The sequence below is a fragment of the Neopelma chrysocephalum genome, unplaced genomic scaffold (genome assembly GCF_003984885.1).
Source record: "Neopelma chrysocephalum unplaced genomic scaffold, ASM398488v2 Primary Assembly neopelma1_85, whole genome shotgun sequence".
NCBI classification, from domain to species: Eukaryota; Metazoa; Chordata; class Aves; order Passeriformes; family Pipridae; genus Neopelma; species Neopelma chrysocephalum.
In genome coordinates, this window is record NW_020897747.1 from 1,475,470 (window position 1) to 1,500,209 (window position 24,740).

The following is a 24,740-nucleotide window of genomic DNA, read 5'->3' on the forward strand; positions in this document are numbered from 1 at the left end:
TGAAATTTAGCCTTTCTTCAAGTTTTCCAAGCACACAGTGACCACCTGTGCAGGACCTTCCTTTTGATCACCCCAGCAAGGCCTCCATGTCCCTGAGTAGTGACACAAACGACCACAGAACCCTCAAACCCTTCTCAAGATTGAAATTCCTTACTCTTTTTCAGATGTACCTGAACTAGAAAAGCAGGAAGGAATTAACAGTGAAAGAAAAGAGTTTTTACTGAGACATCTCCTGCGCCCCGGGAGGGTTTCTCCACCTGGGCTGCAGCCACTTGACCTCTATTCAAGAATTACCTTGGGAGTCCAACGAACTGAGAGAAAATATCCTAAAGTTCCCATTATCACACCACAAAGGGATTTACCCCAGACTGCAGAGCCAGCAGTCAGAGAACTCCAAAAAATTCCACACAAAAATTCCACTTCTGTTCTGAGATGTAAATGACTGAATCACAGAAACATTAAGGTTGGAAAAGACGCCCAAGATCCTCAAGTCCAACCTTTGCCCCAAGTGACAGAAGAGGCCTGACCTGATAAAACTACACAATTTCAGACATTTGACAAAATTTCTTCGAGTCTGGTAGTACAGTATATTTTCTAGATTTCCAGATAAGCTGTTTAATTATTTTTGCCAGTCCCTAGGTTTAAAATTGCCATTTTCTGCAAAGGGAATTTGCCATTTTCTGTCTAAGGGACCTGATTATATTGTTTAATAACTGTGTTATTGATACCTTTGATGTATAATTGATACCTGTGAAACTCTGCACTGTCATGCTGCCCTGGCACCAATGCTTTGCAGGCTGGGGATTTTCACTCTCAGAAGATGCTCCAACATGTCCCATCAGTGAAACGTTTCCTCCCCCTCCCCAGGACCTGTGCAGACGCACAATTCCCATCACACTTCCTGAAGTGTTGGTAAAAGCACTGTGAGGAAATGACTCATCAGAAGCTGCTGCCTCAACACACCAAAGCCCAGGAGTGAAACCTCCTCCCCAACGAGCAGAAATGGAACGTTTCCTTCTGCTAAATGGGGGGGAACCAGCCACAATTCTCAGGTGCCAAGGCTGGGAGGTGCAAACCAAGAGGAAACCAAGGGGAAAGTCTTGTCTCTGTCCAAAGGACCTGTAAAACACTTGTGCCCCTGCAGACACCAGAAACTGTACCTCTGATGAGGCTGGAGTCTGTTCCAACCAAACCTACCTCCAGCAAGACCAGATCCTGGGGATTTGGAGGGATGTGCAGGTACAGGTGGAGAATAATTTAAGAAGAAAACCTGAAAAAAAATCTTCTTTACAACCCTGTTATCCAGAAATGTGTTTCTCACTTGAAACACAGCTTTTCCAATTTCATTTGGAAGCCTTGTCTTTATTTCTTTTATTTCTTTATTATTAATTTCTCTGAGACTGAACACTTTTATTGTCCATGTGAACATCCATCACATCACTGAAACCTGCTGGTTTCACCCATGATTGGGGGTGGGACTTAGAAAAGTACTTACAGCTTCACACAGGTTTGCCTGAGCTCCCAGGGCGACCTTTTACCATTCACTTCTCATTTTACAAAAAGGGTTTTTTTTGGTTTTGTTTTAGGGTGGGTTTTTTTAGTGTATTTTCAGGAAAAAATACCCAAGAAGTGCCAGTCTGGTCCAGACCTATTAAAAACTGCCAGATCAGTAGCAGCGCACGTGTGTATCAGTCCCAGCACCGAGTGCACTCCGGGCACATCAGGGGTTCAAAGCCTCTCTGAACTGAGCTGATTCTCAGCCACCTGGGATCCCTTTGAGATGCTACCGGAGCTGCAAAACCATCTGCAGCACCAACTGCTTGAAATGGAAACTCGAGTGAGCTGAAGTGACAGCAAATCTGCAATAAATCTGTAATACTGAGCTTTTACAATGCACCATCGAGTGCTGGGTCATCTGAGGATCCATCTAACTGAAGGTCCCCAGGTGCCCCCTGGCTGGAGGGGTGACTTGGTTTGGGATCAGACCCCAGATTTCATTTTTAATGTCAGTATTTTAACTAAGGAGCAGTTTTGGCAGTTAGACTAGAAACATCCTCCACCCTGTACAATAAAGGGGCCTCATGGTGAGTAAGGCCCCACTCTGCAGGGCATGAATTAAAGACAGGAAAGTCTAGTTGAACCCAAAACCCACCTTTTTACTGGGGGGATGGTTGGACACAGGGACAGGTTGTGAGGCTCCATCCTTGGAGATGCTCAACCACTTGGACAGGTCCCTGAGTGACCTGCTGGGAGCAGATGGGATAGAGACCCCCAGCCCCTGCCAACCCCAGCTCCCGGGGCTCTGGGGCTCTGGAGCTCTGAAGGAGGTGACAGTGGGTTTTACCTGGCTCAGGGTCCTATTCCAAGACAAATTCATGCAGCACCACCCGTTCAGTGTTCTGGAAGAAAAGAAACAAACTCACCGAGCGCTCGAGATGCAGGAAACACCCACATTTTAATTAACAAAAAAAAATAGGGCAACCACACTCCCACTGACATTCCTTTTTCAGATCCTTTATCGACCAGCCTTACTCAGCTATTTTTATCCTCAGGATGTAAAGGCAACACTGGAGGTGCAAAGTGGATGGGCAAGGATGGATAATTTATACAAATAACAGGGAAAAAAGAGTGAGTGCTCACACCAAGGAGAAAAATCTGCTCTGTTCCTCTCACAATTACCTTTTTCCCTTCTCCCCCCTGTGACAGAAGTCTCTGCATCTTCTGGAATAAATAGGAGGGGGGGGAAAGAGAAGGATGGAGCTGTCACTGCAGCAGCACCACTGAGCTGGTAGCACAGGGGGAGAGGCTCTGCACAGGGAGAGATAAAGTCAGGATGAAGAACAGCCTGGCAGCGAGAGGAGACATTTGCTTTGTGTAGCCTGCAAAAAAGATCAGGCAAGGAAGGAGAAACTGAAAGTCTTGTGACGTTTTTTTTGTTAACTTGATGGAAGAGGTGTCAAAAATATTTGTGAGATGTTAAAACCAGGAAGGCTGGGAAGCTGGCCCTGAGTGACAGCAGATTTTGAGATGTCTGGGAAGGGTGAAATATGGGAACATTACTGCTGCACAACGGTGCTACAGCACATTCTCCTTCTCTCCTGTAGTGTTTCTGGAATGTGCTGGAGAGCTGTTTGTCCATCCCCTCTGCAGTTTGGGACCCGAGGAGCCCTGGGCTAATGGCAAGTTGAATTGTGCTGGCAACACAAGCAAATGTTGTTTCAGCTCCTCAGACACCTCAGCAGCACTGTAAGATGCCCTGGTCGCTGTAACATCCCACCTGTATCACTTGGTGATGGTCTCACATCCCTGTGTAAGCAGAGTTGGGGTTAGGGAGGGAAGGCTCCACATCCTGAGGATCTGCAGGAGGTTTAGTCCAACTCCCTGGTGGATCCCAGAGCCCACAGTCACGCTCAGAGTTCAAACATTCATTTTTACCCATCGGTCAGGCCTGGCAGAGGTACCTCACCCTGAGACACTTTCTGCCCATTTTTCAGCAGTGTCCAAAGAAAAGGGAGGGATGGTGGCCAAGGAAAGGGGAGGGATGGTGACCATCAGAGTGGCACCTTGGCTGCTGCACTGACATGGTCCTGCCTGTCACCCGCCTCCCAGTGGGATACAGGACACAGCAGGGCAGAGTGATCTCAGGGAAGTAGCCTTCAGCTGCTGGCTGAGAGATTTCCAGTGTTCAGGGGAGGTTTAGGTTGGAGATTAGGGGAAAATTCCTTCCTGGTAAGGGCTGCCAGCACTGGCACAGCTGCCCAGGGCAGGGGTGGAGGCCCCATGGCTGGAGGGATTTAAAAGCAATGTGGATGTGGCACTTGGGAATAGGGGATAGTGTGGCCTTGGCAGTGCTGGGGAATGGTTGGACTGAGGACTTTTCCATCCTATAACATTCCATGATTCTAACTGTGAGCAGTAGATGGGTGAGTTTTCCCTGCCACAGTAGGAAGGCGCCTGAACAGCATTAACGACCACGAACACAATTCTGATCCTGAACTTCCACCACCTTTGCAGCAACATAAATCCCCTTATTTCAGCCAAGGAATCTATTTCTGACTCCCCTCACTATTCCTGGGGGTGACCCACCCCCAGCCTGTGCCCATCACCCGTGGATGTCCCACAAATCCTCTGACCAACCAGGTGGCACTTGGAGACAAGCTCTCCCAGGGCTGGGCTGCAGCCACGCGTGCCACCCACCCTGCCCTGCACCCTCACTCATCTGCTTCAGATCATGACTCTTTCAAACTCTATTTATCTGTTTTCTCTGAGTTCCAACTGCACCACAATTTAAATTAATTGAGATTAAGGGCTCAGTGATATTTCCTGCAGATATGGCACTATCATCACTCTTTATTTCTATTAAATTCTGCCTCGTATCAGCTGCACCGGAAAACTCTCCAAGTGGATCACAGAAAAACTCCCCAAGCCCTCAAAAACTACAATTCCTGATGTTATGCTTTACCTGTGATTCACTTTCAGAGCCTCACACCTGATACTAAAATACTAAACATAAAAGACTTGTCGCCGAAATTGATTTTTTTAAGTTACAAATTACACAAAACATGGTTTTTAATTGGATGTGCAAGAGAACATTTGCAGCAACAACTGAAATTAATAGTGTTTAAAAATAACTTCCCTAAACGGAGCAGTTCCTTTGAAGCATATTGTCTGAATGTAATGACATGAATTTTGCATTTATATATTTATTTCTTTATTTGCATCCCATCCCTGGAAGTGTTCAAGGCCAGGTTGGAGCAACCTGGGCTAGTGGAAGGTGTCCCTGCCCATGGCAGGGGTTGAGACTGAATGACATTTAAGGTCCCTCCCAACCCAAACCATTCCAGGATTCCATGAAAGGTGCCCAAGCTGCTGGTTTCTTCCATCCTGGCCACAGGCCAAGCTCAGGCAGATGCCCCAGGGCACAACCCCAGGGAAGCATGCAGGACCATGACAGGAATAAAAGTCAGCAGATATGAAAGTCCCCTGGAGAAGTGGGAATTCCTATTTTTTGCTATGCAAACAGCACTGAATCCCCATTTTTTGGTGGGAGGATGGTGCCAGTGGGGACCATGTGTGACCCCTGTCATGGTCCAACCTGGCACTGGGCACACACCACAGGGATGAGAGCTGGGAAGGAACAAACCATCCTTCCACAGCTAAAACAATTAACAATCGTTAATTAACCATTGGAACTCTCAGTCGTGAGGCTCTGTAAGGTTCAGTGCAATCAATGTTTATCTGATTACACTAAACAGGGTCAGGAGGCTCAGGGCACCTGAGTGTTTAAGGAATTGCCTTGGAAAGAGAAATGGTAAATGTTAGTAAATGGAGGAGAGGAGAGAAGAGGGAGAGGGAGAAGGAGAAGGAGAGGGAGAGGGAGAGGGAGAGGGAGAGGGAGAGGGAGAGGGAGAGGGAAAGGGAAGAGGAGAGGGAGATGTTTCCAAACCACGCTGCCATAACAGATTGATCTGGATGGACTGGCCCATCCTCTCAATGCTTTGTCCACTGATTTGGCCAATATCCAAAATAAACACATTTGGGTCATTGATTTCCTGCCCAACACTACCCTTGCTCCCCTGGCAGGATGTGGGCACAGCTCTCCAATCATAACAGATTATAAGAATGCACATTTTTATTCAAAATACTGCATTTGTATATTCCATGGCAGCACATCTCAGTTTTACACTACTGGACAAGTTACACTTCCTTCTCCTTTTGGAGGAGTAGAGGGCTCTACACAATGCTTGGCATCACAAAAATGAAGATTGTCTCAGAATCCAAAGGGATTTTACGTCTTTCAATCATTATCACTCCCCTTTAAAAACCAAACAAAAAAAACAATCCCCATTAAGACTCAAACATTCCTGGACACAGTTTATACATCACATACAGACACACTAGTGAGTGCTTGGTACCTCTGAGAACAGTACAGAGCATGGGCAGCAGAGATGATCTGTTCTTCTAAATCAAACCAAACCCAAGCAGCCTGGAAAGGACCTGCTCTGCCACAGTCTGAAGTCAAAAGAAAACTCTCCCTGCCTTCAGTGAAGCTGGATCAAGTTCAAAGTCTGCATCTTTCTGTTTTCCTGAGTCGTGTAAACTCCATCTGTTCCCAGTCCCCTGGGGAAATGCAGCTCTGTTTGCAGCACTGCTCAGCCTGTACCAGCTCCAGTGGCACAGAACAGGATTTCGTGGTGCAGTGCTCGGCTGCCTCTCGGAGGCCGCAGGACCTGAGCCATGGCTGGCACCAAACACTTTTTAATTAAAATAAAACGTTATTACATCACAGCCACCTCTTCTCTCCTGACTCTGAAGAACCAGAGCCTGCTCACAGGACACAGCACAACACAGAGCTCTTGGAATTTTTATTTCATGTGTGCACTACCTCCCCACTTTATTCAGGAGAGGCAGGGATGTGGATTCCCCGTCCCTGGAAGTGTCCAAGACCAGGTTGGATGGAACTTGGAGCAACCTGGTCTAGTGGAACGTGCCCCTGCCCATGCCAAGGGGTGGCACTGGATGGGTTTAAGGTCCCTTCCAACCCAAACCATTCTGGGATAATATGAAATGTGCCCAACCTGCTCATCTCTTCCCTCCTGGCTACAGGCTGAGCTCAGGGAGATGTTCTGGGGCACATCCCCATGGCAGCTGTTCCATGTGGAACCGTTGGTGTCCAACTGGTGCCCATTCCCACACCTGTGCCTGTGCTAACCCACACTGGAGGGGGGGCCTGGAATCCCTGCTCTCGATGCTCACCAGGATTACTGCCCAGGGTCACCACAGTACCTTCTCACTCACCCCCAGATCTCACATCCATGCCCACAGAAAGCAAGGCTGGGTTTTCTCCCATACCTTTGGAGGAGGGCAGTGAGCGCAGCCCCGAGCAGACAGGCAAGGCAAGGCTCCAAAGGCTGGAGAACAGCCAAAAAGAGAATATTGGTGGAACTGCACCTGGTGTGTGAGAGCTCCAGACAAAACCCCAAAAAACCCTCACAAGTGACTGTTCGCATTGGTTGTTGCTGGCAAAGATTGATGACAACGATAACTATGATGAATTGATGCTGTAATTATGGATCTGTGAAGTTCTATGAGGGGACAACAAATGTGTCACTACTTAGACACAGCTGAACAAGCACCACCGTGTTCCTTCAAATGCTCTGCAGCTCCAAGTCATTAACGCAGCTCTGCCTTTCCATGACGTTCTGCTCCTGCACCTGAAGATCAGCTAGAATTCCATACCAAAATTAGGTTTAAAGAGCCAAACGTCATTGAAAAGTACCTAAATCCTCTCTCTTGTTTGGTACAAGCCATTCTCCAGGAGAAAAAAACACTTTTACTTTGCAAACTATTACCTATGGTTGTGCAGCCCTCCATCTGCCAGGGCTGTAAAGCTGCACAAAAACACAAATGTGATTTGCTTTTGAAACATGCACACAATTGAGTAAGAAAGTGCAATGTTTGCTGAGAGGGGAGCTGGAAGCACAGTTTACATACAGATAAATTCTGGAGGTGATCAGACAATACCAATGCAGGTGTTTCAACAGCCCTACAATTAAGAGGTGAGCACCGATAGACTGGTGGTGATCCAATATTTCTTCAAATTCCAATGAACCTCTGGAGATGCCAGGCCTGTCCACAGCCCCCTCAGACACGTCCTGCAGGAGGCAGGGCCTGTTACCCCTGGCTTTAACAGATGAAAAACACACCCTAAAAACAAGGACAAACAAATGCTCCCCAACATTCTTTGCAAAGTGAAGTGGCATCGGGTCAAGTGTTTTGAACCTACTTTTAAACCAGATGATGAATTTACTTTGCTCTACAGCTTGGTTTCTCTCTGTGTCATGTGCCATTGACCCAGAGGAGTTAAACTCTGGGGCTCTTTAGGTGGATTTCTTTAGGAAAATCCAGACATTTAGTAAAAACCAGAATATATATATACTTCACAACTTATAGCAATCTCTTTACTACCCCACCATTCTGTTATCACTTGAACTTCCACCACCTTGCAAGGAACAACTTGGAAACCAACATTTTATGATGTTTTCCCTTCATGATGCTCAGTCCTCCCATGTTCAAAATCTGATCCACCCTCTTCTCCCAGTTTGAGACTCCCAGTTGGAGGATGAGCATCAGTTTGGGAAGAGCTGGAATTATGCCCTGCTGTCTTATCAAAGAATCTGAGAATCCCAGATTGATTTGATTGGAAGGGACCTTAAAGCTCATCTCATTCCAACCCCTGCCATGGGCAGGGACACCTTCCACTAGCCCAGGTTGCTCCAAGCCCTGTCCAATCTGGCCCTGGACACTTCCAGGGATGGGGCATCCACAGCTTCTCTGGGAACCTGTGCCAGGGCCTCCCTACCCTCCCAGGGAAGGATTTGTTCTCAATCCCATCTAACCCTGCCCTCTGGCAGTGGGAAGCCATTCCCCCTTCCCAATGCATATTACATCTTATGCACTAATAATTCATTTATAATTTCAGACAACAAAGTGGATCAGAGAGCAGAGGGGATCAGAAATTCTGAGCTCTCTTTCCCTTTCAGTTTGCCTTAAGCTTCTACATTTGTCAACATATACAAGGCTTAATTCCAGGTCTGGTAAATTGGTTTACTGAGCTCTTCTGTACCTTCACAGCCACAGCTCTCACTGATCTATAGCAGGGACAAACAAATACCTGCAAGCAAGGCTGTCCCCAGATCCCTGTGTCCATGTGCACAGTGGTAGAGCGAGCTGGGATATAAAAGTGTGTTCCCAGGGAGGCAGGATGAGCAGAGGGCAGGGATACGACACTGAGAGGCTCCAAGAAATGGTGCAAATTTAGAGTTTTCCCCCAGCAGGAAGTCAGAGAGGCTGAGCTCCAGCAGGGACTCCTGAAGTTAAGACAGAAATGTGGGGTTTTCTGTTTATCAAAAGGACCGATGTAGTTCTGCAAGATAAAGCAGCTCCTGGAAAGTGCTATTGTTTGTCTTTCTTAACCATTTATCAGCAGAGAACAGTTTAATGTTCTGGTAGAAGGCACAAGTGAGTATCTCTTCAGTGATGAAGGAAAATAAGCTTAGTGCTAAGGCAAATAGAAAATATTGATCTATCTTCAGGTACTGCAGCTGAAAATCTTTTGTGAAATTTATCTTCCCTACCCCTCCTGAGCAGTGCTCTTTGTCTCCTACCAACTAATTCTCTCTAGTGAAAGTTTAACCTTGAACACAGAGAAGGAAAAAAAAAACAAACCAAAACCAAAAATAAAACCCAAACCACACTGGCACTATGAAGTTCAGGTCCTGCAAAGAAACAGCTTGGGCTAAGTGTCCCCATCCCCTCACCCATCTTAGGAAAATTCCTTGGGAAAACCATGTTCTGACTTTCACTTCTTGGCAAGATCTCTGAGGCAGTAAAGGAATAAGGAGAAAAAATGACCTATTAGGTAAAAGCAGCAGCTTCATAAATCTGAATCTCTGGGCTCCTGTTAGGCCGTGTACCCCCCGGAGCTGTGTCCCTGTCCTTTATCTCCACTGCCAGCAATATTAGCCCATCAATTCTTACATAAACTCCCAGAGGCTTTTCCAGCAGCCAGAGAGCAGAACATTCCTCAGTCAGGGCTTAGCCCCACTTCTTGTCTCCCATTCGCAGGCTCAGAGGGCAGTGACAGCACCAAGCCCTGCCCAAAGGCAGCCCGTGGGATTTGGGGTGGGTTGGCAGTGCTGGGGAATGGTTGGACTTGGTGGTCCCAGAGGGCTTCTCCAACCTGAACCATTCTGTGATTTTGGTTCTTTTGAGCCAGATTTCCCTTACCAGTGTAAAAATATAACCTGTAAATCACGGAATCACAGAATGGCTCAGGTGGAAAAGCCTCTTGAGACCATCCAGTCCAACTGCTCCCCCGTCACTGCCAAGGCCACATTGACCCCTGTCCCCAAGAGCCACATCCACACTGCTTTTAAATCCCTCCAGGGATGGGGACTCCGCCCCTGGCCTGGGCAGCTGCGCCAGGGCTGAACAGGCCTTTCCATGAAGGGATTTTCCTCAATCTCCAGCCTCCCCTGGTACAGCTTGAGGCCGTTTCCTCTTATCCTGTCCCTTGTCACCCAGGAGAAGTGTGGGAAACATGGCTTGTCACAGTGGGACAATGCCACAAGCCTCCACCTCATCTAGAATTAAGCCAAGACTAAAACAGAAGGAAAATGAAAGAATTTGAAGGGCCTGGCAGCAGGAGCAGGTCTCCAGCCAGCACTGACATCTGGCACTGGGGAGGGTGGAGGTGGTGGAGATCTGCAGAGCCACGTGTGACACACACAGGACCGTCACAAAAACAGACCCAAAGGGGCACAAACAGCCCAAGCAAACCCAACTCTTATTTAAGCAAATGTTCAGATAGAGCCCAGAGCAGACAATCAACTCCAATTTAAACCAACGCTTGACAAGCTTCCTGTTTATTCCAGCACTCATTATTTGGGATGGGGTTTTCAGGCCAGCCTGTTTGTATCTCCTCTCTGCTTTTATTAAGAGGGGGCCTGTGCCATAATATTATTTTTCGTACTCTCATGCCACTGACAGCGCATCCATCATTCCTCATAATTGCATCTAACAAATATTGATTTTGTCTCCAAAAGAGTAAACAGAAATATTAAAGTGCTTTTGCAGAAGGCAAAAACACTCATGGAAAGCACATTTAAACAGGGCGAGGAGGATGAAGCTGGATGGAGCATATGGCTGCAAAAAAGCATCACCAATTTACACTGGGTTAAAAATGCAGCAAAACAGTGTTGAATTGGGCAGTCGAGCTCTGTGCCAAGGAAATGCCATCGATACAAGTGGAACCTTCAATCCATTCAGTCTCGAACATAAGTGGCTCCAAACATTTTCCCAGTCCTCCCTGAACAGGAGGAAATAACTGAGTTTTGCCCTCAGAACACTCTTAAGGCTGATGAAATGCATTGTTGGCTGCGTCTGCTGCGAAGCCACAGCGATGCCCAGCAGGGGCAGCCACCGCAGTGCCAGGGATCCGGATACTCAGGGCGGATCCAGGAAAGCACAGCTTGGACAGGGCTCTGAGCAACCTGGTCTGGTGGAAGGCATCCCTTCATGGGATTCTATGAGGATGTTTGGCTCTACTGATCCTTCACTTTAATCTTTCTGTTGGAAAAACTCTGAGAAGGCACAAATCAGCCAAAGGGCATCTGCTTGTGTGTGAGAGCCTGAGCAGCTGGAGGAGAGGGCAGTGCTAAAGCAAACACCCCATCAGGCTATGAGTGAGAGTTTCTGGTGCACTGGACTGGTGTGGGATGGTTCCATCCCTGGGGCAGCACTGGGGGAGCAGCTGCAGGAACGAGCACCTCAGCCCTTATCACACCATTTACATCTGGCTGGGGCACTAAACAGAAGCCTTCCATGTGGGAAAGGGAGCCCAAAACTTCTGGTAAGGACCTCAGGGTCAGGACACAAAAGTAGGATTTTCCATAAAAAGAGCTGCTGCCCCAGCAGGGAAGAGCAGCTCCAGAGTGCTCTTCAGAGCTGCCCCCCAGCTCATGGCCAGCACATACCTCAGTGCTTTTCCACTGGTTTTAACAACCCTGCTCAGAGGATCTACCCTTCCCAGCTCATCAGGAATATTCAGGTGTCATGTCCTGTAGAACTGGGCAGGGAGGCATCATGCTTATTCCTTCCCAGGGCTGTCCCACCGGCACTGCAGCCACTGTTAAACCCAGCAAGGACAAGAACTGATATTCCTGACCTCGCTAAAGGTCAGTGTAATTTTTAAAAAAGATGATTCCCAGAAATACTGAGGCCACCTTGATATATCTTCATTAGGGACTAATATAAGATGGAAATTACCACCTCTTACAGTCTCAGGAGCTGAATCCAAAGCAGCAGCTCATGTTTGTCCCAGCTTTACACAACCCCTCCACTCCCGGGAGAAAGCTCAGGTTATGCCTACACACCTGTTCCTCTCTCTCCTGAAACTGCCACAGAGCAAAAGATTGTCCTAATGATCCAATGGTTTATTTCTTTAAGGATTTTTCAACAGTTCTTCTGCTTAAATTCTCCAGGAGCAGATACTTCCAGCAACAACCCTTTGGGCAACACACTCAGATGTTTATTCAGCAGGGGATGCTCCATTTGGAGACAACTTTAAGAGGAAAAAAACCCCAAATCTCTCAAATGAAGCCAGCAGCATGATAGCATGAAATAAACACCAATTCCTAAAGAAAAAAATCTTTCTAGAGAAACTTGATCGACTCTCTGACAGCATTACAGAGCTGGAAGATGAAAAGAAAAATTATACACTGGAGTTGCAGCAAAATATTGGGTTTCGTGTCTCGCTGCATCTTGATTGCTAACAAGGTTTGAAGTGTTGTGTATGGAAAATATCATCATGCTGGCAATGAGGAGAAAGTGAAAAAGCAAGGAATGATGGATAAGAATCAATTCCCAGCTTGAGGGTTCCCAGCCACCTGTGATGCCAACAGCAGGGAACAGCCCTCACCAAGGCCACCTTGACCCCTTCCTCCAGAGACCATGGGAGATTCATGACCTGGCCATGATATCGAACCCAAATCAGGATCTGACCAAAAAATCAAACCCCAGTCACAATCTGACCACAAAATCAAATCCCAATTGCACAAACATTAGAGGCAGTGACAGCACAGCAGGAGAACACTAAAATTTAATACACTCCGTTAATATCAACTAAATTTAAATGTTAGAATGAGATTCTCAACATGAAGCAAATGAACATTAATAGAAGATTAAAGAAGAAATTCACCAAAAGTTGCTCATGAGACAAAAAGTTCCTCCTTAGCAACCAGACCATTGAAAGACACCACCATGATCCGACCATGATCCAACCCAGCACCTCCAGGAGGGAAGGGCAGTGGGAGGGAGCCAAACAGGGAGACAGGAATATCACATTTTTGAGCACATCCCCTTCCCAGCAGGGCCAGGAACAGACACTTGTCTGCAAACACCTGCAGCCAGTCGGGAATGGCTGTGCTGAGGACACACCCACAGCCATGGGGGCCTGGAAGGGCTGGGAGAACAAACACTTCATCTCTGTTTTCCAGTACCTATTCCTCCAAAGTGTCTGGATGAAGGGGGAGATAAGAAAAATGGGACAGTAAGTACCTAGGTAAAACACATACATGTATTTCTTCATTAAAACATCCCCCTTTTAACCCAATCTGACTTCTCCATTTCAGTACAGGATGCTGAGCCTGACAGCCAATTAGGCTGAGTCCATCCCCATTGACTCCACTGCTCTGATTACTTTGATCACTTGCAAACAGTTTATTTGGAAATGAAGCATAAAAATTCATTTATAAATTTTCCTGCATTAATTAATCTACTGTAACAATAGATGTTATGGTTAATCAGGCTCAAAATCAATCAAGGACAGGTTGGATGGAACTCGGAGCAACACTGTCTAGTGGAAGGTGTCCCTGCCCATGGCAGGGGGTGGAACTGGATGATCTTTAAGGTCTCTTCCAAGCCAAACCATTCTCAGATTCTATGATTTTATGACCTAGAGGTAACTCATGAACCCTTAGCTATGACAGTGAACAGCTGCAGGCTGTGTTGAGTTGTCGTGTCCCAAACACTCTGAGCACTCCTGGCTCAGCTCAGAGGCAGCTCTACCCTCTCTGTAAGCTCTGCTGCTGTTATTCTTCAAGTACAGATCCTTCCAGAAAACTCCTAAATTAAAACTGATGTTTCTCCCCAGTTAGCTCCTACACCTCTGGGACTTGCGAACTCACCACCAGTGCTGCAGAACGCTTTGTGACCTGAAGTGATCCAGAAGGGCTCAAGTGGTAAAGCCAGGGTTAAAACTGCATGTGCAGGAGACAAAAGGCTGATTTTCATGTGTTTCTGTGCTGAAACAAATCAGGAATGAGTTTATGCATTTTTCTGTTTCGAGCAAAGGATACAAAATCCTCCCAAGTTCATTTCCTCGTCCAACACTTCTGCTTTATCACACCCAACCTCTCTCTGATTTGATTTCTCTCCTCTGATTTGTCTTTTGCATTTCCTCTCCTGTTCCATTCCTAATTCTTTCTTAATTCCTCCTATAAATAATGACTGAAGAACCAGTAGGAAATGTCCACAGCGGCAGAAAGTCAGGTTCTTATCTGCTCTTACAGTGGCGGATGAGAACAGTTTCCAGCTATAATATGTTATATTGAAAGGAAAAAAAGCTGCTTTAAAAATCTATATTAAAGCTTTTATCCAATTAATATTTCATAACAGCTGCCTGGGAAGACTCGTCACTCCTCGGTCGTTTCATTCTAAACAGCTAAAACCCATTCGTGGAGGTCAAACCTTTGCTTTTTAATAAGAAATGTTTTGTAAGTTACTAATTAAAAAAATAATTTAAGGAAATGTTTTTTCTTGATTGGTTTCTTCTTATTATTGCTTTTTGCAGAGCAGGGAACAAACATTAAACCCACCCCGGCTCCCTGGCAGCAGGTCTGACCGGGGCCGTGCATTTAATGTGCCCCAGAGCATCAGGCAGTTAACAGATTGAGAAGAGTCTTTGTTCTTTTATTAAAAACCTGACAAACACATGTTTGCTAACGAACCCGAGAGGTCGGGGAATGCGGAATGGAGGATGTGGATCTCCATCGGTGCGGGAGCACTGCCCTCTGTTGCCCGCGGGGTTGGTACCAGCCTCGGAGCCAGCAGTGCCGGTCGAGGGCATCATGGAAACAGCCACTTTACTGCCTCCCTACATTCGATTTATCAGAACTTTCTCCCCAGATGTATTAATCTGCATTTCCAGTTTACAGCACGTTTCCCGATGCCTGGAGACGCTGAGCTGGACTTTTCATTATCAGGACTGCAGCTAGCACAGGGAAACTTCCCATTGCTGATTGCCCAAGGAAGGCTAGGTGGGAATGGGGCAGGGAAGCCCCCAGCCATACAACGGGCTGTTGAACCACCCCACAGCTGGCATAGAGGGGGAATCACCCCCCATCCCCTCGGGTTTGGCCGGGGGGCAGCTCTGCAAATGAGCCCAGTATTCCTGACGGCTCAATTCAGGTTTGTCTCAGCAGGAAGCAAAATCCCTCTCAAGCAAACACCCCCCAGCTCAGCTTACCGAGCCCACGCAGGGAAATCATTCCCAGGAGGAATCCTGAGGTCCCAGGAGACAAGGAGTCATTTGGGAATCAGCCTCTTCTTCCAGGCAAGTAGAGATAGGACAAGAGGAAATGGCCTCAAGCTGCACCAGGGGAGGTTCAGGTTGGATATTGGGAAAATCTTTTTCACTGAAGGGGTGGTCAGGCATTGGAAGGGGCTGCCCAGGCAGGTGGTGGAGTCCCCATCCCTGGAGGTGTCCAAGGAATGACTGGATGTGGCACTCAGTGCTCTGGGCTGGGTGACAAGGTGGGGATCAGGCACAGGTTGGACTCAGTGGTCTTTTCCAACCTTAATGATTCTGTGATCCTGTGACTGAAAGAGGGAGATGGTAAACTGGGAGAGGGAATACAATCATAGAACATCCCAAGTTGGATGAGACCCATAAGAATCATTAAATCCAACTCCCTCTCCTTGCAGGGCCATCTAAACCTAAACCACACAACTAAGAGCATCGCACAGATGCTCTGAGCCCTGAATACGGGCATGCAGCTGCTTACAGATCTTTCTACAGCTGGATCTGTGACTTGCATTTGTCTCCTGAATGGATTTTCCCAGGAACAGCTCTCCACGTGCTGTGTCAGGAAGCCCTACAAGACCTCGGGGCTGGCAAGACAAATACACTGGGACAAGCCGTTCAGAGCACATTGATTCATGCGGTCGATGCTCAGTGTTGAAGGGTCAATCACAGCACAGGGCTGTCTCTGGGAAGAATCAGCCCAATGCTAAACTCATCACTCAGCTCAGTGTCTCCAGGAGCAACAAGTCCTCTGTATCTCCGCAGATCAGACACTTCCCATTCAATAGTTAATTAGGAGAGCGAGTACCCAATTTACTCCAGCCAGCTTGGAAGAAAAATGCTAAACTGATGCAGTTTAAGTGAGATTAACATGGGGGTACCTGCAGCTCCCTACACAGGGTTACAGAACCAAGGGGTTCCCCAGTAACAGGATCCAAGACAAATCAGTGATTGTCCTCTGCTACTGATCCTTTCCTTGGGCAACTCACTCGACCATCTCCCGTCCCTGTTCAGGGCTGTGCTCCCCAACCCATCTCACCTGCAGGAAGGGGGATTGGGGAATGAATCATCAAATCCCGGGATAGTTTGGGTTGGAAGGGACCTTAAAAATCATCCAGCTCCACCCCCTGCCATGGGCAGGGACACTTTCCAGTACACCAGGTTGCTCTGAGCCCCATCCAGCCTGGCCTTGGACACTTCCAGGGATGGGGCAGCCACAGCTTCTCTGGGCAATCAGTGCCAGGGCCTCACCACCCTCACAGTACCTTATTTTTAAATTAGATTCGTTTGTTCTCTTGCCAAGAAAAAAATCCCAAACCAACCCACCCTATGTCCCTGATCATGGCAGGGGTTGGAAGGAGATGAGCTTTAAGGCCCCTTCCAACACAAACCAGTCTGGGAGGGGAGGGGGCTGCAGAGAGGCCAAGCCCAGGCAGCGACACCAGGTGACAGACCAACGTGATGCCATTCCCTGCTCCACAAAGGGTCCACATCCACCTGGACCTTGGTGGAGACTTGGCTCCCCTCCACAGCATCAGCCAGAAGCATTTTATCCATCTTCTGAGCCATGAGATAAAAACAAAGAGGATTTGAGGCAGAGATGTCACAGAGAGACAATTTCATCAATGTCACGACTCCCAGTACTTTTATTATGGCTTTAATTCCACATCTACTTTGAGAAGGACTCCACTGTGAACTGCAGCTTCTCATCGTGGCATTCCAGTGTATCACGGGTTTTCTTCACTTCAATGTCTCCTTAAGAGAAAATGTCTTTACAGCTCAAAAATGCTGCAAATGAGAGTTCAAAGACAACCTCCAGCAGGCACTGGGGCGATCCAGGCTCCATCAGCTGGAAGCTGGAGCCTGGAGCTGCAGCTGGGACTGGTTTGTGCCCACAGAACACACGGCACTGTGGGGACGAGCCCTCGCTCAGCACACACAGAGACAGGGACACAGGAGAAGGGTCAGGGAGGAAAAAAGGAATATGAATGGATATCCTAGGGAATTTCTGTTTTAAACCAGCCATGCTGTCTATCTTCTCTGCCATCCTGTGGTCATTAAACCATCCGTGGATTTTCTGAATCAGCAGGTAGCAATTAATCCTTCACTCTTACAGGGTATCAAAATGAATCTTTAACCTTTACCTTGTGACGAAGCATTTCCATATAAAACACTCCTCTTCTATCAGTATTCTACCCACGGACTTTGAGTGTGGGAATGCTTGGAAATGGGTTCAGTTCCATGTGCTTTACATATTTTTCATTTTAAAGAAAGATGAAAAACCATGACCCAGAGAATCCGGTCCATTAGGATAATCTCCATAATTTTGTAGTCATTAAAAAAAAAAAAAAATCCTACTTGTTCCTATTTTCATTCATGTGTTGAAGCTGTTTCTGAGAGACCCCAAAAGTTTAAGTAGTTTCTGAATAGAAACGCAGTTGTAAGTCTGGTGTAATAAGGAACAATGGTGCCACCAAGTGGGGACGTGTTGCAGGAGAAAAAATCGAGATTTCTTTCATTTTCAGTTGAGATGGAAAGTCACAGAAATAGCCACTCCAGTGATGGCCATTACATTGCCTTTATCCCCAGATTTGGAGGTTCTATATCTGTTATTTATAATTTTAAGTACCACAGGGTTGAAAAAATCGTAAAAATTTTAAAGTGTTTGAAAAGTCTTTCCGATTCCAAACTTTTTCTCTTTCCATACACAGAGCAGCTGTGGCTGCCCCATCCCTGGAAGTGTCCAAGGCCAGGTTGGACGTGGCTTGGAGCAACCTGGGCTAGCGGAAGGTGTCCCTGCCCATGGTGGGAGTGGGACTGGATGGGCTTTAATGGCCCCGTTGCAGCGGTAGCCCAGGACAGCAGGGAGCACTGCTGCACACGGGAAGCCACCGAGATATTCCCAGCAGGAGCACTCACAGCCAGAAGGAGATAAGCAGGACAGCAAAGAGCAAAAATCATTCCCATCTTTTAAAAAAAAAGGAAAAAAAAAGCTGAAACATGCAATAGTTGAGCACCACACAATTGTGCCATGTAATAAAACAAATATTTGCAACACATTATTAGTGGCACTTCAGGAACACCCTGTATATTTGAATATTTGAAAGCCTAAGGGCTAAACTTCTCACAAAAACTTTGGTGTTTACAGTTACCTCAATGTTTAATTCCAGAGAAGACAGGAAGCAGGTTGCATGCAGGAAACACTGATCTAACCAGTGTCCCAGCAGTGCTAAGGGAACCCCAGAGCTCACAGACAAAAGGCCAAAGTCAGTGACATACAAATTAAAGATAAACTACAGCACTGCAAAGGAAAAAACAAAAGGTTTTGTAAGCACTGAGTATCAAATTTGCTGGGTGGATATTTATGTGAGTTTGTAATTGCTGAGTAGCTCAAAATAAATCAAAATACAATCTTTATAACTTCAATCAGTATTTAAAACTACCTGATCAGAGTTGTAGGTGACATCCTGTGTGAGCTTCCCAAACCCTAGGGTGAGCCAGATCTGACTTATCAGTGTAAACACACAACCCGAGAGTCATAAAATCACCAAGTCATTTAGGAAAAGCCCTCTGAGATCATCAAGCCCAAGGGTTCCCCAGCACTGACAAGGCCACCAATAACCCATATCCCCAAATGCCTCATTCACACAGTTTTTCAATCCCTCCAGGGATGGGGACTCCACCACTGCCCTGAGCAGCTGTGTCAGGGCTGAACCTCCCCTGGCACAACTCGAGGCTGTTTCCTCTCATCCTGTCCCTTGTTCCCTGGCAGCAGAGCCCAACCCCCCCAGCTCCACTCTCCTGTCAGGGAGTTGCAGAGCCAGAAGGTCCCCCCGAGCCTCCTTTTCTCCAGGCTGAGCCCCCCCAGCTCCATCAGCCAATCCTGCTGCTCCAGACCCTTCCCCAGCTCTGTTCCTTTCCCTGGACACGCTCCAGCCCCTCAATGTCTCTCTGGTTTGAGGGTCCCAGAACTGCCCCCAGCACTGGAGATGCCCAGCAGTGCCAGCACAGGGACAGTCACTGCCCTGGGCTGTGACACACCATGGCTGGCACTGGGGCCATTGGCCTCTTGCCCACCTGGGCACACCTGGGCTCATGTCCAGCCGCCATCACCAGCACCCCCAGGGCCTTTCCCACTGGGAATTTTCCAGCCTAGAGTGTTCAAGGGGTTGTTGTGACCCAGCTCTTGGATTTGCTGTCCCTCACCCCATTGGCCTTGGCCCATGGACCCAGAAGAGCAATGACACTTCATCCTTACTGACAACATTCTTGCCACTGTGCAGTGAAAGATAAGGTTTGAGAATGTGCTGCCCATAATTTATTCATCCTAAGCAGTACTGAATTGATTGGAAGTACCCAAACAATGCCCCAAATGAGGAGGGATCTGTTGGCATTACATCCTAATTGCCAGCAGCCAGCTCCATTTTCTGTGTGATTGCACACGCACGCTGGGATGCACATCTATCCATGTTCCTGTCAGTGTACACGGCAGTTTGGATATTGTTACCATGGCCTAAATGCTCCACACAAGGACAGGCATAAATCTCCATAACCAGTCCCTGAGGGCCAGAGCAAGGGCAAAGTACTGCAGCAGCATGGGAAAGGTGCAGGGACAAGGTCAGCCCCTGAGCTGACAGCAGGAGTTCAGGTCATCCCAGCCCTCACCAGCTACCATCAGCACATCTACAGTCACACAATAATCCCTCCCCATTGATAGCCTGGCCCTCCAGACCTCACCCCCAGCATTTCAGGTATTTGCCCAGTTCTGCACATCCTGGTGTGCCCAGACCTTCTCCACTGTCCCACCCATACTTGTCATCCCCGGGCACTCTCAAGCTGATGAACTGTCAGGTATTTTGTTCTGCCATCTCCACATCTCAGTACACTCGTCCTGGCACTTACCAAAGAGCCACAGGCTCTCCTGGAGAGGAACATAGGCAGGAGCTACACCACCTCCTCAGGAGCTGCTAAGCCATTTGCAGGCAGGCGCCTTCACAAAGAGGCATCAAACTCACCCAGTTCCTCTGAAACAAGAAGCTTTCAGCAGCCCAGGTGGGAGATGGCAGCTTTTTCAACCCCACCAGTCCATCTCTCCAGCAGAAACAGTCATTCCCTTCTGATTTCTCAGGCAGAAGCAGCACTCCCAGGTTTCCAGAGAAACCCCTCTCATTGCTGTGACTTTTTCTGCAAGGTGTCCCTAAAAACACCTTCTTCCCCAGGTCAGCACCTGTTCTCAAATGCATTACATGGCTTCTAACTTCAAAGTTTCCCTTCTCTGACTTTCAAGAAGCTCAATTTCCTATAAAAAATTTCTGTCATAAAGAGACTTTGGTGCAGTAGCTTATTAGTAATCTCAGCTCTCCCCACTGCCTCCCACATCTTCAGAATCCCTGGAGAAAACAATTTTCCTTTGATTAGGGGGAAAACACCTTCTCTTCCAGTTTATATCAGAGCGCCTGAAACCCAGTGCTGAATTTGGGATGGAGACCCAGTACTTGTGCACTCCAGCCCCAAACACAGGCACAGGGGAGCAGAGAGTCCTGGGCTCCCAAGCCTGGGAGAGGCAGTGAAAAACAGCCAGTGAAAAACAGCCAGTGAAATCAGCTCAGTTCAAGGCCCTGGAAAACACCTTCCCATTGAGAGCTGGAAAGCTGTGCCCTGAGCCATGTTGCTGAGTGATGTTTGTCAATTGAGTTTAATTTGGAATTGCTCTTTGCTTTCTCTCCATCTCTACAAAATGTCAGTTAGGGACTCTGCTCCCCTGTGCCCGTGGTTGGGGCTGGAGCCCTCCAGAGGGATTTGGGGTTTTCTTGGGATGCTTCAAGAATTTATATTTATAACATGCCTCAGATAACAAAAAGAGATTTGTAAAATGAGGAGTGTGACGCCTGGTTTGGGTGTGCTGAGTGCAGAGAAGCTGTGAAGTGCTTGCACACCTTTAACAGTGTTGTACACTCTGAGCCAGCCCCAGCAGCAGGACTTGACATATGCACAGCTCGTACCATCCCACTGATGGTGCATCACAACAGCAAACCAACACTCCCCACCCCCTTTACCCTCACAGCCCCTCCTCACCAGAACCCTGCGTGTTTGCTTGCCCTGCTCACCACCAAGGGGAAGGCTCCAGTAGCTCAGACTCCAGGAGAGTTCTGACAAAAATATTGGCCTGAGGATAAAGAGGAAAGGTTAAAACTTGGAAACACTGTGCAAAAATCAGTAAAGTTCAAAATTATTAACCATGTGTGTGCTGCAACACTGCAATAAGTTGAAGGTACAGCTAAAATGTACATCCCCTCTGGAGTGTGACCCCATGTGGATGCCAGCAAAGCAAACCAGCTAAGAGAGATGAACTGGAACCCAGTGACTCCCAATCACAGCCAAGCTCCCTGAGTGTATCTGCCCAGGTAACCAGCCAGGGCTTGTAATACAACAACATCAATAGGATTTTTTTATGGGTATGCCTTAGCTGGCAGCTTTTATGACATTCAAATGTAAGTGAATCAACAGAAAAGGCTTCGCATTGCAATTGGGATTTAAAAGAGTTTAACAATAGAGACAACTTGCACTACTAATAAAACTTGTGTTCTTTAAGAGTATATTCCATTTCCATCAGCAATCCTCAGGTGGGAAGTGGCTGCAAACACTTCATAAGCTTGTGCAAGGAATACAGGGCAGTGGAAATAACTGAACCAAATTCTCAGCACATGTGTGTGCTGTTTTCTGCAGTGCTGTTTGCCCTGGCTCCCGTCCCAGTGCCAGCCTGTGTTTAACAGCTCGTGCTGTTCCCTGAGGACATAGCTCCTGTCAGCACTGCAGGACAGAGCTAATGGATTCTCCTTCAGCTGAGCAGCTCAGGCAGGAACATTTCACCACTAATAGAAGTGGCCACCACATAACAACACTACAGTGACAGTTCTCCAACCTCGCTGAGATTACCTGAGATATTCCATGTTCTGGCAGATGAACATTTTAGGGCTACTGCTGTGCAGCTCAGGACTTCTGATGAGCTGTGGGTCTCTTGAGCCAGGATAGCCCCTGTTCCTGCTCACACCCCTGCCTTTGGCTGTGCCTGAGCACAACACACAGCATGACTCCCAGGAACATTCCCAAGTTTGTTCCACAGCAGTTGAAGCCCAGGACACGTCAAAGGCTTGTGAGTCTATTTCCTCCCACGTTTTACAGCTCAAATTGTAACTATAATCAACAACATTCCTGTTCTCTTTTTTGATAGAAACTTGTTTCACATTCTGGAAGACCTGCAACATGTGTGTGAAGCTCGTAGCAAAGTTCTGGATGACTGCACGTGTATCTTGGATAATAGGGACTTACGAGGGCTCCAGGAGGATACACAGCTGTGCCCCGACCTCCCTGGCATCACTGGGGAGCATTGATGGCTTCAGCTGCTGTGGCACCAGCTCATGCCCAGGGACAGCAGCTCTCTGTGGGACACAAGGCTGGAGCACAAAGCACCCTCAGTGCCACAGCTCTCGGTGTCAGAGCTGTCCCACACAGCCTGTCCCACGCAGCCTCCCTGTCCCAACATACTTCCCTATCCCGAGGGAATGGCCCTGTCTCCACTGACCATCCTGGATTGCCCCAGTGGGGCAATAAAAATATCTGAAATACACATGGCAGTTGCCCCTGGTTTGGAATTCACTCACTTCACACACCGTTATTGCTACAAGGGGCACAGGGCACACAGGTTGGAGATAGAAGAGTTTAACAATCCTTAAGATTTCACTCTGTGGAGCCTGTAGTAACATATTCTGCTACCAACATCCACTAACAGCTCAAGGATTCTTTTTGAGCCTTCCAACCCAATTTAGCTTCACCATATGTTAGTGCTACTTGCTTCAACACTGAATTTTCTCCATTATTTCGCTACAGCTAAAACACTCTTTTCTTATTTCGAATATACTTTTAATGCTTACTGAAAAAAACCAAAACAAACCAAACAACACTTTAAGCAGATGATGGGTCTGGAAGCCAACCAAATTTACCAGCACCCTGTTGGACAAAGGGTAGGCAGCACACTCACCTGGCTGTGAAAAAGTTTCAACATTTCATTTATGGAATCATCAATCCCAGAATGGTTTGGGTTGGAAGAAAACTTCAAGCTCATCTCATTCCACACCCTGTCACAGGTAGGGACACTTTTCACTATCCTAGGTTTCTCCAAGCCCCGTCCAACCTGGTCTTGGACACTTCCAGGGATGGGGCAGCCACAGCTTCTCTGGGCAACCTGTGCCAGGGCCTCACCACTCTCACAGGGAAGGATTTTTTTCCAATATCCCATCTAACCCTGCCCTCCTTCAGCTTAAGGCCATTCCCTCTTGTCCTATCCAGTCCCATCTCCCTTAAACCCCCCCCATTGTTTAAGAGTTTTGCTGAACACTTTTCCCAAGCCAAAGCCTGGTGAGCAGAGCACCCCAAAGGTGTATTATGGCACTGCTGCTGGGATGTGCATTTCCTGCAGCAGCCAACAAGGAGTGTGAAAGGGCTTGTTAATCCCATTTATTTTTAAGCCCAGATTTTGGCCCATATGGCCCTTTGGTCCTTTGACCCTCCTGAAATTACATTCTGCAATCAGCACGGTGAAAAAAATAGCCTTCACTCAAGCCTCTGCTATCTCAAACTAGAAAAGCTGCATCAAGAAGAAGTGCCATTCCCTACGTTTCTGTGGATCCCACACACAGGTCTGAGGGCTTCTCCTTGCGGTTGATCCAAACTGAGGGGAGACACCTCGGTGTCTGCAGCTTCCTCTGAGGGGCAGCAGAGGGGCAGCTCCAATCTCTGCTCCCTGTGACCAATTACAGAACCCAGGGAATGGCTGGAGCTCTGCTAGGAGAGGGTTGGGGGGATCTCAGGAAAAGGTTCTTCCCCCAGAGAGTGGTTGGGCACTGAACAGGCTCCCCAGGGCAGTGGTCACGGCCCCAAGGCTGCCAGAGCTCAAGGAGTGTTTGGACAAGGCTCTCAGGGACAGGGTGGGATTTTTAGGGTGTCCTGGGCAGGGCCGGGATTGGACTGATGGTCCTTGTGGGTCCCTTCCAGCTCAGGATATTCCATGATTCTATTAAATAAATAGGTGTTTTCCTAACTGGAGTGTTCACATTAGAATTCAAACATTTCCTTTACAAAGAGCAGTGTTTCTTTCTCTTTTCATCCCACCTTAAGCATCCACATTGGTTTCATGCAGGAGGACACAGTTTGGGAACAAGTCCTGGATGTCCACCCTGTTCCCCGTGGGTGAGGACTGATGCAGAGTCCGGGGAGCGCAGTCCCTGCAGGCACACCTTGCCCAGGCAGTGACTCACAGCTCTGCTGGGACAGGTTTGGAACTTTTCTTCTCCAAAGGAAAAATGTGCAGGTTGCAATTAAAATCTGGGTGAGGCTGGACAAACCCAGAAATGTTTGGAATTATTCCGAACTTTTAATTGAAGTTGGAGAGCGGAGCAGCTGCAGTGGGGTGGGAATGAGACTTTGACATTTAGGGAAGTGTCAGTGAGCAGAAATCTTGCTGTCACAGATATGAGTCACCCTCTGCTGTGCCTGACAGCCGTTCTCTCCAACTTGAGATCAAGATAATTTCATTTTA

General features: G+C 47.6%; 1 long non-coding RNA gene across 1 annotated transcript; it reads right to left on the bottom strand.

The window, feature by feature from the left end:
- Positions 1-766: 766 nt before the first annotated feature.
- Positions 767-21,751, bottom strand: LOC113971812. The gene is made up of 4 exons (XR_003535663.1): positions 21,715-21,751; positions 21,253-21,311; positions 2,345-2,399; positions 767-870 (listed from the first exon to the last, which is right to left on the bottom strand). It is a non-coding gene; the product is annotated as an uncharacterized LOC113971812 (long non-coding RNA).
- Between the last annotated feature and the right edge of the window lie 2,989 nt (positions 21,752-24,740).